Source organism: Gadus macrocephalus, chromosome 18 (genome assembly GCF_031168955.1).
Source record: "Gadus macrocephalus chromosome 18, ASM3116895v1".
Taxonomy (NCBI): domain Eukaryota; kingdom Metazoa; phylum Chordata; class Actinopteri; order Gadiformes; family Gadidae; genus Gadus; species Gadus macrocephalus.
The window spans coordinates 17,138,888-17,155,818 of NC_082399.1; the positions used below are offsets into that span (position 1 = coordinate 17,138,888).

At 46.4% G+C, this 16,931-nt stretch overlaps 1 long non-coding RNA gene across 1 annotated transcript in view; it reads right to left on the reverse strand.

Annotated features, from left to right (window-relative positions):
• Positions 1 to 736: 736 nt before the first annotated feature.
• Positions 737 to 16,931, reverse strand: part of LOC132446522 (uncharacterized) — a 143,404-nt gene continuing 127,209 nt past the window's right edge. The window contains exon 2 of the long non-coding RNA XR_009522897.1: positions 737 to 955. This is a non-coding gene — a long non-coding RNA (uncharacterized LOC132446522). The remainder of the gene's footprint in view (positions 956 to 16,931) is intronic.

Genomic DNA, 16,931 nt, shown 5'->3' on the forward strand with positions numbered 1-16,931 from the left:
AAGGCATTGTGAAGACAGGGCTTAACGTATACCTAAAGGATAATAGGTATTGGATAGGTCCAGGCGCTATCAACTTCGCAGAGCTACTTTTCAAAACAAGGCCATTCCCAAGCCGATCAGGGCTAAAACAGTTCAAGAGCGTCATCAAATCGACCTTCTCGACATGGGGAGATGGGCTGTCAAGCATAGAAACGTTAGATATAGGTACATTCTAACCATCCTTGATGTGTGTAGCAGATACATATGGCTACGCCCTCTGAAGAGCAAAGAGAGTAGGGCCCGACCGATTTATCGGCCTGCCGATTTAATCGGCCGATTATAGCCTTTTTGAAAATAATCGGCATCGGCCAAAAAGACGCCGATTACAACCGATTATTATTATTTTTTTTTATTATTTTTTTTTATAAATGTTATTGCGATTAGTATCCTGCAGATTGCACTCCTACTCGCCTTGCTAACTAACAACTTTAGCTGGAGTAAAAAAGAGGAGATAGAATTTTACCATACAACTTGAAAGCACGCTCGCTCAGGCAGCTGCGCGCTCACCTCACCAATGTACACAAGACGCGTTGTTTGAGCATGTTGTGCCTGTTTTTCTTTAGGTCCCAGGCCATGTTAATTTGTTATACTGTAGACTCTAACGGTGAGACCATACTGCTCAGCACGCACGTGTTAGTCACTGCTCACGAGCGCAGCACATTGGGAGTTATTTATTTTACATTTTACATTACACTAATTTTTGACTATAAATGTATTCTAAAACACTCAAAGGTTCTGCATTCAATTCACATATTCGTCAAAAGTGTTTAAAGTATATTTAAGGTATCAAAAACTACGTTTTATATTTTTATTTTTTTTATTTTTTTATTTTTTTAATCGGCCGATTAAATCGTAATCGTAATTTTTCTCTGAAAATAATCGGCATCGGCACTCAAAAATCAATATCGGTCGGGCCCTAAAAGAGAGCAAAGAGATTGCTAAACATCTCATTGAAATCTACACTGAACATGGCCCACCCAACATTTTGCAGCATGATCAGGGCAAAGAATTCAAAGGTGCAGTCCAGAAGCTGATGGAATCATATCAGGTCAAAGTCATTCAGAGCTCTCCATACCACCCCCAGAGCCAAGGTAAAGTTGAGAGAACACACCAGGTGCTACGTCGAAAAATCATGAATGACTTTGTGAATTTCAAACGAGGAGGTGTTAACTGGGCAGCACATATGCCAAATTATGCAAGAGTTCTGAATCTGGACAAAAAAGAGGTTCTCAACTGGATGTCTCCATTTGAAGTGTATTATGGGCAGAAGAATAACATCAGGACTCTTCACTTATCCAGCAATACAGGTGATGCTAGCCCCAGCTCAGTTTCTGATGCAGTTCCTGAAGACTTAGAACAGAACATGAGTAAGTTTGAGCAAAACCACAGGAAGATACGAAGGAGGGCATTAAAGGCTACGGAGCGTTGCATGAAACGTATGACTTAATCAAGGGGAAATCCACCACCATCAGTTTACAACTTACAGGACAAAGTGTTGGTGAGGGTCAGCACAGGTCCCAGATTTTCAAAACGATACGCTGTGATAGTTGTCAAAAGAAATGCAGATCTGTCAAAATACAAAGTCAAGTTCCGAATGCTAGGCAACCCAGGACATCAACATATCAAATGGTTTGCAGTATGTGATGTGACAAGTATCACAAGGGAGCGGGAGAAGCAGCGTTCTGAGCACAAGGCCAGAAAACATCAACATATACAGTTGTTACAGCCCATCACCCATGGAATGAGGTTAGAATCCTTTTGATCACTAGGTTTCAGGACTCGTTTGGACCCTAATTCAGATGGCAGCTGCCAGTTTGCTGCCATGGTTGACCAACTTGCCTCAATTGGAATTTTTCGGTCTGCAACATCTTTAAGGCAAGAAATTGTATCAGACCTAATGCTTCACCCACATGCCATGAATGGAATACGTCTTTCTAATTTTGTGGAAGGGCAATGGCATGACTATGTGCAAAGCATGCAGCACAGTGTCGCTTGGAGTTGATGCAACAGCAATAGTATCCCCACATGGTCACTACGATGAAAGTCTGCCATTGCTGATTCTAGGCCATTTTGCTGAAGGTTGTGGGGACCATTATGTTAGTCTTGATGGACCAGTCAGACCATTCATTCGAAGAATTCAGAGAGCAGAGAAGCAGAGGGTGCTTCTTTATAATACTGGCTCTGATGCTGTCCCTGACTCTGACCACCATTCAAACCCTGACTCTGACCATCACTCTGACCCCAACAATTACCCTCCTGGGGTCTAATTTATAACCGTTGCGTACGCACAAAACGGGGCTGAAAGTTGCGTACGTGACTTTTCACGCCAAGGTTGTGATCTATAAAAAACCAACTTGGCGGGAAAATGTGCGCAGCCCTAAGCAAACTCTGACCCATGCGTACGCATGGTTTGGAGGAAAAGGAGAATTGGCGACACAGACGGTGTGGTGGTGAACTGAAGTCAGACTGAAGAAATGTAGAGGGAGTAGAACGATTATGTTTTATCATCCCCCTTCCTAAATTGAATTTCAACCTGTATCATGTGTTAAATCATAGTAGGGCCTAATCAGAATAATTTTAGCCAACTGCGTTATTTCTCAGTTAGAACTCCAGAAACATCTCCTTAGAATCTAAATTAAAATTAAAATTCTCTATGGGCCTATTTAATCCCGTCACTCCATACTGTCCACTCCCGGATCGCAGGAGGAGGAGAGGACGGCGCGACTCCATGGAATAAAGCATCTGTCCAACATGTGTCAATAACATAATATTTTTATGTGACACGGTAAACACAGAATCAAAATCAAATGTCAATTAAATCCCAAGTGTGGAAAATCAAGCCACACGCTCATCACAATCGTTATATTATAGTCCGTTCCTCTTGATGCTTTTCAGGACAAATCAGGCATTCAAAAGGAGTTATATTCAAGAACATTTTACGTGGGTGATTACAAACTGATTAACCAAGCTGTTCTCGGTCAGTCTTATTACCGTAACCCTATAAATACAGCGGTGAGCCCAGTGCGTAATTCTGCACCATGGCACTGCTGGGACTGCTGGCACTGCTGGAGGACCATGCAAATGGCATGATTCGGAGGGAGAGGGTCTTCAGGGACCATAACGACTTATTGGCCCATGATGATGACTGGCTAATGAGCCGTTTTAGATTCCCTAGAGCTATGTGTAGCGGTTGCGTACTCTCTCGTTGCGTTGTGTGATTGAGACCACGATGGAACCATTGGCAGCCAGCCGTTTATAATGGTGAAATATATAACATGGGGAAATGCTCGTTGAGAACCCTCACAATGGCAGCCTCTCCCAGCCGGGGTATACGTAGACTAGCCATTTACATGGAAATAAATATCACATTAAACAAATTAATATTTGAATGGGCGTTTGGTGACATACCTGGTGGAATATATAACATGGGGAAATGCTCGTTGAGAACCCTCACAATGGCAGCCTAACATGGGAGAAAGACATGCTGAAGTAGCCTACACATTCTTGGCGAAGTCCACGCTAGCTAAGTAGCTACGACCAAAGCACATGGTAGCCAAGCTAGCGATCCTAAGCCTAAAGTCCATTTAAATGTAATAACCGATTCCAAGGAACACAATATATATATGTACAAGCAACCAAGTATTAATACAGTATTATGTAAAATTAGACTCCCGTAATACATCGCCAAAGTGTGGATTCATATTTAACTGCCCTGACTACCTACCTCTCCCAGCCGGGGTATACGTAGACTGAGGAGAGGAGGCAGCAACGTACAATACAACCCCCGCATTCCGCTAGGGGGAGCTCTAGCACTCCAACCAAGGCTCCCACTACCACAGCCAGCGCAAGGATCTCGCTGGCAATGGCAAGTGGGAAGCATTAACCCTGCTACATTCCCCTCTACTGATTTCCACTTGCCCATCCAAAGAACAACCATACAAGTGCTGTGAGAACCCCTGAAACAAACCAAATCAGGCACAGTAAACAACATACAAATACACAGTGAATAACAAAACAAAAATTCAGTACTGTTCATACTACAGGTATCAAGCATTCCAGTCAGTGACCATCCCTGAAGAATTAGAATGAGGAAGGCTGCAAAGCCTCCCAACACCCATAGGAAAACATGCCCGTTTACATGTTAGGCTACCTGATACCACATAATTTACACAGTACAGTCGACGACCACCTGAACCCACAACATTCTATGTCACACAGGTCCCTGCACCATTCAGAGCTTTACCCCTTCTGAGGAAGAAAGGAAAAACAACCAAAAACAAAAAAATTAAAAAAATAGAAAAAAATACGGCACTTTAATATACACAAATAAACAAATAAAATAAATAAAATCAGAAAAATCTAAATCCATAAACCTTAGAACCCAGCCAAAACTCTCTGGTGCATATTTTGGATGAGCCTGACCACAGGTCTAATTATCCTCCCACATCTAGATCTCACACCGAGCATTATATCACTGCCAGCAGTATCGGGCTGAGGATGCTGTACCCTATCTACAGTCAGTGAACCTTCAACAGAAGACCGCAAAACAGGTGCTGACACAGGGTCAAGTCGCAAGTCAGTCTGGTCCGAGGGACAGTCAACGTCAGCCGTCAAGTCAGGTGGAACTGTCCAATCGTCTGCATCCCCAGGTAAGTCACAGGAGGTAGTCTGGGCCGGAGGGTCAACATTCTCCTCCAGGTCAAGAGGTGCGTCACAAGAGACAGTCCGAACAGGTCTGTCAGCCAACAAGGCATCCAGCGGATCTCCATTAGAGTCTGGGAGTCGTGAGATCCAAGAAACAGTCCTGTCCTCTGAATCACAATCAGACAGGACGGCAGAACCCACACCACCATCCGGAAAGGAATCATCTGTAGCAAAGTCACTCACACAGGAACCGTCATTTTCGGACCCAGGTGGGATAGGCAAGAAATTGACAGGCATTATCAAATTTCTATGGACCACCTTCTCTCGATCCGTTGTACAGTTCTTGATCCTGAAGGTGTGTGTGTTCTCGTGTTTCTCCACAACAGTGTGCAGGTGACTGTCCCAGCGATCAGCCAACTTTCTCTTCCCACGCTCTCCTTTGTTGGCTAAAAGAACCCTGTCCCCAACTTCCACAGCCGCGCCCCTGAACTTCCTGTTGTATAAGGCAGCTTGTCTCTGCTGCTGTTTAGTAGAGGAGGTCTGAGCGATTTTTATGGCCTCTGCCAGATCATGCCTGAGACCCTGCACATAGGCGTCATAATCCACCAGCTGATCATCCTGAAGGACAGACCCAAACAACAGGTCGACTGGCAGCCTGGGCGTCCGCCCAAACATCAGCTGAAATGGAGCAAACCCTGTGGTCTCGTGCACTGTAGCATTATAGGCGAAGGTGAGAGATTTCAGATGCTGCGGCCACCTGTGCTTGGCCTTGGGCGGCAAGGCTCTTATCATTCCACCAAGGGTGCGATTGAATCTCTCAACAGCTCCATTGCCCATGGGGTGGTACGGGGTGGTGCGCGATTTCTGGACACCAGCAGCAATGAGCATCTCGGCTATTAGACTGCTTTCGAAGTTGGCCCCCTGGTCCGAATGTATGCGCTCAGGAAAGCCGTATACACAGAAGAAGTTGTTCCAAAGTTGATTTGCAACAGCTTTTGCTGACTGGTTTGGACAGAGGTATGCCTGAGCCAGTTTGGTAAAATGGTCGGTAACCACAAGCACATCAAGTGACTTGTTAGAAGAATCTTCAGCCGACCAAAAGTCAATACAAACCAACTCGAGAGGCCTAGATGTCACTATGCTCTCGAGTGGCGCCCTGCCCTCAGGCTCTGGAGACTTGCTAAATACACAGCGGCGACAACACCGCACGCATTCCTTCACGTCTCTCTCCATGCCTTGCCAGTAGAATCTCTGTCTAGAGAGGTAGAGCGTCCGTCTTTGGCCTTGATGACCAGCTTCATCATGCACACCTCTGAGGACCTCCTCCCTCAGTACCAAGGGCACAACATACTGGTACGTCTTCCGCTGTGTGACAACCTCCTTCGAAACACGATAGAGGACGCCTTGTTTGATGGAAAGTTTCTCCCAATGCCTGAGGAGCCTCAAAGTGTCAGCTGGCTCATGCCCACGCTCACGCCTTGATGGACGTCTCTGCCTCTCTACAAAGTGAAGCACCCGACTCAAGCAAGGGTCTGCACGTTGTGAAGCCATCAACGTCTCTTTAGGCAAGGGACGGATGTCGGAATGCTCACGTGGTTGGATGGATTGCACAAGCTGAGGAAGGAGAAAGGCTTGGGGAGGCACATGCTCCTGGCCCAATGACCGCTCCAAGACAGCAGAGACGGCCTGATTGGAAACGGAAGGGCCCAAGGACACTGCCACAGCACTGCTGAGAGATGGCATGACTCGCGGATTGCAGGATTGACGGAACGCATCCTGCACACTGTCAAGGTTCAAGGCGTTCGCCTCCTCCATGAGTGCATCATACGGGACCCTGGTGAGACGATGAAGCATACTGGGCTGCACAAAAGGCTCCCGGCTGAGGGCGTCCGCCACAACATTCTTAGGACTGGGGATGTATCTTATTTCAAAGTCGAACGGGGCGAGCTTAGCCACCCATCTCTGTTCACAAGCATCGAGTCTGGACTTACTCAGAATGTAGGTCAACGGATTATTGTCCGTCCATGCCGTAAACTTGTGGCCTCTCAGCCAGTGGCTGAATTTGTCACAGACAGCCCATTTGAGCGCCAGAAACTCCAACCTATGTGCTGGGTAGCGAGACTGGGCATAGTTGAGAGATTTGCTGGCGAATGCAATCGGACGTGCTACATTATCCCCCTCAGTCAGTTGAGATAACACCGCACCCAGACCATTGGAGGAGGCGTCCACTGAGAGCAAAAAGGGCTTGCTGAAGTCTGGGTGAGCCAGAGCAGCATTATCTAGCAGCGCTAGTTTTAGCCTCTTGAAAGCCTCTCCGCATTCCACTGTCCAGTCAGTAGAGGTAAGTTTCCTTGTTACGGGCGTCTTCCTTTTCCCCTTACTGTAACGTGGCCTCTTGACTCCAGAGGTAAGTGCAAAGAGGGGCTTGCTGATCTTCGAGTAGCCCTCAAAGAATTGCTGGTAGAACCCAACCATACCAAGGAATGATCTTATCTTGGTGGGAGATGGGACAATGCCGGACTCATCCATCAAGTCTTTCTCGCTGAGATTTACAATGGCCTTGACCTTCTCAGGGTCTGTGGCAATGCCATGTTTGTCAATGATGTGCCCCAAAAACCTCACAGATGGCCGCAGGAGGTGGCACTTTTTGGGGGCTAACTTTAGATTGTGCACCTTCAATCTCTCAAAAACCATTTCTAGTCTTTGCAAAGCTAGCTGTTCGTTAGGAGCAAAAACCAAAATGTCATCCAAATAGCAGAGGAGGCTTAAGAAGTTTTGGTCACCAAAGATTGCCATCATCATCCTCATGAATGTTGCCGGGCTGTTACACAGACCCTGCGGGAGTCTGTTGTACTCATAAAGCCCAAATGGGGAGGTGAACGCAGTAAACTTCTTATCCTCCTCGTGTACTTCCACATTGTAGTATCCCGAGGTCAAGTCCATGGTCGAGAAAAATGTATTCCCCCCCAGAGCTGCCAAAGCGTCGGCCTGGTGAGGCAGAGGGTGGGCATCCTTTACGGTACGCGCATTCAGCCAGCGAAAATCCGTGCAGAGACGCAAGTCTCCATTCTTTTTCCAAACTAGGACAAGCGGCGATGCATACTCACTCGCAGATTTCCTTATGATCTCTCGCTCCTCCATCTCATTCAAAGCGGTTCGGAGCTTGTCATAGTGAGATGGAGCCAGCCGACGATACGGCAGCCTGAAGGGTTTGCTGTCACTCAGGCGGATGCGGTGGACAAACCCTTTGGCTGTACCGCAGTCCATGCTGTGACGAGAGAAGATGGACTCATACTTTGTCAGCAGATCAACCAGCTTTGCTTTCCAGAATGGAGACAAATCAGCTGAGTCAATGTCAATGTCCTGCAGACCCAAGTCGTGAAGGGCTGACCTACAAGGCCTGGGCATAGAGCGCTCAGAGTCAACTGTCAAGCTCTTCTCGCTATCCGTGTCAGTCAGGTCAGTAGTCTTGGCTACATTACATTCAACACTGTCAGTCTCGTCAGTCCTGTACAAATAGTCATTGTCAAAGTCCTCAAGTGCCACACAGGGGGACGCGTCAGCAATCTTGCAGTTCCGTCTTAGAGTCACAGGTTTATTGGAGGGGTTGATAATTCTCACTGGGACCCAACCATCGCCCCATAGTGGCGTCACCAGTCGCCCTACCATGACGGTCCGTGGCACTGTTCGTGACTGACTTGGTTCCACTACCAGTGTGCTTCCAGCAGAGAGGCACACATGACCAGGCAAGCGCCCCCACACTAAGTGTTCTCGCATAGGCTCTAAAGTCACGGCATGCTTCAGCTTGACTGTGCCCACTTTTTCTGGGATTTCACTGCCTCTCCATTTCTCCACAGTGGCCAACAGCTGCAGAAGACCGTCCTCCTTACCAGACGCCTGAGGTGAAAGAGATGCTGTCTCCCCGAAACTCCCAGGGTGTTTAGCCATTCGAATGAGGTGTTTTATAACGTTGCTGCCCAGAATCAGGTCATCACTGACCATCCACAACGAGTGTGGGCACGGAGATCTGGCAGTCATGGACTTTCATCTGCAGCTCGCAAACACCTACAGGACATGTCCTCAACCCTCCACAGCCAATCAGCACAACTGATGTCGGGGCAACAGAGTGAGGGGAAATAACACCTGCGTCCTGCAGCTTTGGAAGTAAGCGTGAGCTCATAGAACAGGCCATTGAACCACTGTCCAACATGGCACGCACCTCCACAGCATCATGAATCATCACACTAGTGTAGAAAAGATCGTCTTTCGCAGTCAGTCGCTGCGTGTTCTGAAAAATTTAAGTTGAATCACTGTCCGTCGTTGCACAAGCATGTGAAAAAACGGACTGAATATCATCGTCATATGGGGATGCGCCAGCTGACCCTTCACTAGACCCCTCCTCGTGCGGGTCAGCTTGTTTCCCTGCTGCGTGGGTGAACTAGGAGCAGGTGGGGCTGAGCAAGTGGCAGCTTGATGCCCAGCAGCATGGCAGCGGAAGCATAGACGTTCGTTCCGACAGTGGGAAGCAGTGTCATGGTCGTCGCAGCCACAAATAGCGCATGGCCCCCGAGCCCGGGTGCGACCGACAGGTCTCTGTCTAGGCTGCCCGTAACGCTGAGGAGACTCCCGTTGTAACAAACGCTCCAGCAGAGTGACAATATGCCCAAGAACGTGACTCTCACTTGACTCTGGCCCACCGGTCATGGCAGGTTGGGCAGCAGGAGTCACTGCAGTCTGCACGTGACTATGCACAGCATCAACAGCCTGAGAATACTGCAGGTGGTCTGTTGGACGTGCAGCTGAATGGCGCTGCTGAAGACGTTTTTTGTGATGGTGCTCATCAAGCCGTACCTGCACATCCATGGCAGTCCACTCCTCCAGTGGCCTACAGCTGAAGACCAGAGACAGTTCTCGATCGGGACAGTGAGTGATGAACATGACAGTCACTTCCCTAGAGGAGTCATCAATAGTTTTGCCTTGCCTTTTCAGCCCATCCGTAGCTGTGTCGAGTGCCTTGTTAAGCCGGATCCAATAGTCAACAGCACTTTCATTCTCTAAGGGCTTTGTGTCATAGAAGTCAGCAAGAGGCATGAAAGAAGACACAGACTCACTAAAGTGTTGCTTGAGTATGTCGAAAATGGGCTGAGGACCTAACCGTAAGACCAAACTAGGCTTGCTACGCACCCCCACTCTCACAACATCACGTGCTCTACCCTGTAGCCTGCCCATTACTTCTTCCGCCTGATCACATAACTGAACATCCCTCTTAGTTAGATACACTTTAACACAGTCTTCCCACTCAGAAACCGAAAGTTTGTCAGTCTTGTCCCCCCTGAAGGGATGCGGTTCACCACTATGCTGGCTAACAGTCAGCATAGTGGTGATCTCTTAGAGAGATCAGCAATGGTCGAAGGGGCCAAAGTAACATCACCAGTTGGGGCGGACCTAAGACAAGAGGCAATGTTCTCCCCAATACTAGTCCCTATCTGCTTAACTAAGTCAGTTAATACATGCACAGGGACATAGTCCACATCCCTACCCCCAGAAAATGCAGATGGACCAGCTAACTGATCAGCACTAGAAGAAACGTCACCACCCTCAGCACCATTCACTTTGGCCTGTTGAGGAGTGGATGTCAGGGGCCTCCCCCGAAAACCTCCTTTCTGGAGTGATGGGCTAAACATAAATGTCTGACCCCTGCCTAAAGCAGATAAGTTCAGCTCATCCATCTTTAATGAGTCACAATTTCCCAAAACCCAAAACGTACGTTATGCAGTGACAATAGTAAAGAAATAAAAACACATACACAACTAATGACACGTCACTGTTCAAATGTCACGTTCAACTCAAAAGCAAAAAAAGAAAACAATTTGCATTATGTGCACGAAGAGAAAGAAAAACAAAATAAAACACAAAAAAATTAAAACACATATATCTTTACAAGATGGTCGGCAGTAACCATATCCCTTGGTTCGAACTATTCCTCTTTATTTTTATTACTGAACCTGTCTACTAGAAGCAGCACGGGCGACTCACTGCACGGCCACGTCGTCGGTGCTCACGTGCCACGTGTTGAATGGCGATCCTCAATGACGCAGCAGACAGGCAGAGAAGAACGGGTCACGGCACCATTTGTAGCGGTTGCGTACTCTCTCGTTGCGTTGTGTGATTGAGACCACGATGGAACCATTGGCAGCCAGCCGTTTATTCTGGTGGAATATATAACATGGGGAAATGCTCGTTGAGAACCCTCACAATGGCAGCCTCTCCCAGCCGGGGTATACGTAGACTAGCCATTTACATGGAAATAAATATCACATTAAACAAATTAATATTTGAATGGGCGTTTGGTGACATACCTGGTGGAATATATAACATGGGGAAATGCTCGTTGAGAACCCTCACAATGGCAGCCTAACATGGGAGAAAGACATGCTGAAGTAGCCTACACATTCTTGGCGAAGTCCACGCTAGCTAAGTAGCTACGACCAAAGCACATGGTAGCCAAGCTAGCGATCCTAAGCCTAAAGTCCATTTAAATGTAATAACCGATTCCAAGGAACACAATATATATATGTACAAGCAACCAAGTATTAATACAGTATTATGTAAAATTAGACTCCCGTAATACATCGCCAAAGTGTGGATTCATATTTAACTGCCCTGACTACCTACCTCTCCCAGCCGGGGTATACGTAGACTGAGGAGAGGAGGCAGCAACGTACAATACAACCCCCGCATTCCGCTAGGGGGAGCTCTAGCACTCCAACTAAGGCTCCCACTACCACAGCCAGCGCAAGGATCTCGCTGGCAATGGCAAGTGGGAAGCATTAGGCCCAATCTCAATACTTCCCCTTACCCCTTATCTTCCCCCTTACCCTTGAAGTTGCGCGTTCATGTGAGAGCTAGTGGTGTCTCAATACCCAATTTGATCAAGATTAAGGGATAAGATTGAGTGCTATGTACCCCTTATTTTTAAGATGATTTGAGAGCTCACTTGCTCCTCCAAGGGCTATCCCAGAGCACATAGCGAAACCGGGAATTTTCAAAAAAACATGGCTGCTTGATGCGAGGAATATTTTACAGCTATCTACACAACTTTTTATATGTTTATAATGACTCGGTTTGATCTGAAATGTGCTACACGAACGATGCATAGTATTGTAGGTCTTAACTGAAGCTTTCAAACTGTAGTTTTAGGATACAATTAGCGCGTATACCACCACTCCATTGGCTTATATGGTAGCTTGCCAGCTAGATGCTAGGCCTGCTGCAGCGGATTCGAATTGTATCCGAATCCGTTCGGTTCGTTTACCACAGTTCGGAGCATTCTGGAGATCCGCGGATTTCGGTTTCATGAAGGCATTGCCTTATGTAGCGTATTTTGCCTACTGTAGCCTACGTCCGATACAAAGGGTGTTTAGGACCCAGCGGAATGCATTCTCTCCAGTGCTGCCCGAGACAATGAGACTTTTCCCGCCCCTCCCTTCAGCCTGTCAGCGTTCAAAACAAACTGGGCTTTAAACTTCGTTGCGCTCGTCGCTAGAGTTCTAAGCCTCGTCGGCCGTTATCCCTTACATGTTACACTCAGTGCACCATGTTTTCAAATGCATTTAGGGGAACATTTATTGCACAAAAAAGCCTTGCAAGTTGTCTGATTGCAGTCAATTAACACATTGCAAATAGCCTGTGGGTCTCATTCATTTTTGTGTTTCTCCCCCAAACCCTCCGTCAAAACAAAGTCCGCCTTTTTACTATCACGGACATGATCCGAACCGTATCCGAAACCGAGGCCCAAAACGGTTATCTGAACCGAACCGTGGACACACTGATCCGTTTCACCACTATGCTACACACACCCACAACTCTTCAACGATGGCGGCAGCATCTAAGATATATATATATATATATCGCTCTTCTTCTCTGGCTTTTATTGGCGTTTCGGCGCTCTGGTGACGGGGCAGCCAGCTGGCGACGATGAATGATGACGTACCCGAAACCGAGTGGCGTCTCATTTCATAGGGGAAAGATCTCAGCCCTTGGCCCTTACACTTGCAAGTGCTAGGGTTAAGACAAAGACAAAGCAAAAGGGGCAAGGGGAAGAATCGAGATTCGGCCTTAACCCTGCTACATATGCTCTTGGATCTATGTGCTGAACTGGGTCCAGCATTGGAAAGGGCAACACGTAGGAACCACGCAATCCCGGTGCAGACGCAGGTCCTCACCACTTTGGGGTTCCAACAGGAATTGGCAGACAGTTTAGTGTTTCATATAGCTGCATTTTACAACCTGCTTTCACATTTAAGCATAATTGTGCTAATTTTGTTTGTTTTCCACCCTGTAGATCCGGTATATCACAGCCATCCCTCAGTGCCCTAATGCCCAGCGTTTTGAATGGCATCATACATATGGGCAGTCGATACATAAGGTTTCCCTACACAGTGGAAGAACAGGCCGAGATTAAAAGGCAATTTGCAGCAATGTCCGATTTCCCAAACGTAATCGGCGCAATTGACTGCACTCATATTGCTATAAGGGCTCCATCTGAACATGAGTTCGCTTACGTCAACCGCAAGCACGTGCACACTATTAATGTTCAAGTTGTATGTGATGCCCATATGAACTTCACAAACATAGTGGCACGTTGGCCTGGTGCACGTTGGCCGTCATTTATTCTGACGCACAGTAGTGTAGGGAACAGACTACAGGCAGGCGCGGGGCGGGATGGCTGGCTTCTAGGTGAGTTTTTTTTAAAGAGGAATGTAACATTGTGGTTCTTGACATAACTAATGATTTTCTGCATTGCAGGGGACAGTGGATACCCCCTGAGACGCTGGCTCCTCACCCCAGTTTTGAACGCGGAAAAGCGCCGAGGAACAACGTTATAATGAGGTCCATGGCCGTGCTCGTTCAGTGGTGGAGCGCGCCATCGGCCTCCTGAAGTGCCGGTGGCGCGCTCTGGATGCGTCGGGGGGAAGGCTTTTATACCAGCCTGCCAAAGTGTGCCGCATTATAAGGGCTTGCGGCGTGCTGCACAATTTGTCCCAGAGGAACGGCATCCCTCTCCCCCCCGACCTCCCTCCCCCCGAGCTTGACCCGGAGACCCAGCCCCCTCCGAGGCAAGTCGGATTTCAACAGGGTGCAAGAGTACGTGCGGATGTCATGCGGCGTTTATGAGATGAAGACGACTCAAGGTTCATTTTTTCAAAGCATCTTTTAATGTTGTGGCAATTTCGGTGATGACATGTCGAATCTGCCTCATCTCCTCAGTCAAGTTGTTGACTGCATCTATTGTTTCCCTGTGTAGCTGCAGAACTTCGTCTGTGAGGACCCGACCAGCGGACTGACGCTTGGTGCTGGGGGTTGGGGCAGCCGGATGACCGAGGGCCCCTCGCCGGCATCATCTTCCTCCTCCCCACCGACCGCTGACTCTGGAGGACGCACAAGCAAAATAGCTTGCACTAGGCCTACATGATCGATAATAAATCTATAAAAAACAGAAATCAGCTTTACCTTGTTCTTCTGTGTCCCCTTCCCTTTCGGACACGATGCCACTCACGCTTGCGGTGCCAATGATGGATGCAACTTGCCTGTCAATCGGGGTTAGGTCAGGAGTACTGGGTCCCCCTCCAGTTGCAGTCACGCTCTGGCGTTGCGAGGACAGCCTCTGCTTTGCACCCACCTGTAATTAACGATCTTCACTATACGACCAGTTACATTTGAGCAATTAATTATAAACGTGCTGTGCGTGCGGAAATAAAAATGTACCTTTATGTCGGACCACTTCTTTTTCAATTCGGGTACTGTCCGCTCCGTACCACTGACAGCGTTCACTGCCGCAGCAACATGTTGCCACTCATTCTTTTTTTTAATATTGGTGATCCCGATTCCGTGACCGCCGAACAAAATTTCTTTTCGGGCCTCCACCTCACCCACAAGTGTCTCCACCTCAACCTCCGTGAAGTTTCTTTTTTAGTTTTTTCTCTGTCCTGCCATTGTTTCCAAGTTCCAACAAGACATAATACCGGCACCTGAGTCTGTTTTATATGCAGATCGCATTCATGAGGTCATTTGCATTGACCATTTATGGTTAAAAAGGGGCGTGTAGAGGGCGGAACGTGAAGCTGATTCAGCTGCGCACAATTGTAGTCAGTATGTGATTTATAAAGCAACGATTGCGTACAGGTGTGCGTACGCAGTGTTTTATAAATCCGAATATTTTTTGGCGCACGCAAAACTTGGCTTCTGGGCGTACGCACATTTTTTGTAACGATCCCACGCACAGTTTTATAAATGAGACCCCTGGTGATCCCAATGATGTCCTACATGGTGACTCATGTGATGTTCCTTATGGTGATCCCAATGATGTCCTACATGGTGACCTCCACACTGTCCGTTACACTGACCTGTCCTACAGTGCCAAAACATATCTTCCCTGCTGACCCTGACTTCATTGCTAGCCCTAATTTGCCTTTGATTGTACTGTCAACCATTATCCAGTATTGCCTGTTGATGGATATGACAATGCTTGGCACCTTCAACAGAGTTTCCAACTTGTTCAGAGAGCTAACCCTGCCATTCCTACCAAGAATTTTTATACGTGATTCTTTGGTGGAATGTTTAAATATTGTGATGGATGAAGACTGCAGCATTAGTATTTGTAAGTTATATAAAGCAGCTGGACGTAATAGTGGCCTTGCATCCAACATCAGGCAGCTCTTCAGCCAAAATGCCAGGTGGATTACAGCATGGATCGTGATTCGACATATATCCTTTGGATGGTTCCATATTAAAGACATTCATTGGAAGAAATAAAGTGATTTGATTGATCACTGTCACAGTCACTGACCACTGACAAATGGAGCCCCCTTGACTTTATTTTTGTTGGCAACTATAATTTATGATCATGTTTATAGGCATATTGTTTATTTAAATTTATTTTGACTTATATTTTTAGTTTTGTGTCCTGACAGGCTGTGTTTACATTTAAAAAACCTTTGATCTGGTTCATGTTTTCTATGACATCCCTATGTCTGTTCTAGACTCACATACTGTATATAGCTGTTATATATTGTGAGACTAATTTCATGTTCAGATCTCCAACGTTTTTGATGACTTTTTTGTTATTGTTCAGTTCCAAAATAAAATAAGTTTGAATTAACATGTTATGCTGCTTGTATCATGTATTTCAAGTAGTAGGAAAATAATTGTTAAAAGCCTTTATTAAATTGGCATTAAAGACCAACAAAAAAAAACTGCTACGTTTTTATTGGAAGGTCTTCGTAAGGTTGTATGGAAGGAAAGAGTGTTTACTTACTTTTTTGAAAAGTACAATTTAAAATGTGTTTTCATTGCAGGAGTTATTAGTTATTGTAGCAAAGAACATTAAACTACATGAACTACAGTCCCCCTCCTTCTTCCCTAATCCAACCTCTTCTCCTGACAGCTTTTGAGTTGGTTACTGTAGCGCAACCTATGTACAAATCATAGTCAAACTCAAAAACAAACCTCAGTGTTTGCAGTTGTTGCCTTTATACCATGGATTTTACCTATGGAGGATGATGCGTTAAAGAATAAGGCTTCTCTTCCTTTTTATGAGGCCTGCCACTTATTGGGAGTGAGGTTCAGTATATGGCATCTAAGTTGGTTAATGCTCCAGCCTGTTTGTAGAAATGTGTGATCTTGCTGAGAGACAGACACAGGTGAAAGCATTTCCTTCCACTCCGGCAGGGATGGCAGAAGTAAGAATTATGATAATGCAACACTTTTCTCACTATATGTGCTATTATTACATTATGAACTGTTATAACATTATGAGCGGTATCAATAAGGTTCTTAATGTAATAAGTTATTACAGTATTACATTATGCGCAAAGCCCTTATTACGTTATGCGTCCGTGATTTTATTACATTATGAGCCGATTATTACATTATGAACTTTTATTACATTGAAATTATTACATTATGAGCCGTTATTACATTATGAGTCTTTATTCCATTATAAGTTGCAACAGGCGCGGCTTATAGAAAATTACGGTACATCATCTTTATTACAGCACAGACACCCGACAATGGAAAATTTCCCACGGCACACCTGACGATCTCTCGCGGCACACTGGTTGAAAATCACTGTTGTAGAGGGCAACCCTGCAGGATCGGGCCCTGGTGATGTCCCAATTATTAAATAATAATAATTGATAATTAATAATTGTTGCCCAGATGGCAGGAAGAGTGTAATTTAAAGATCA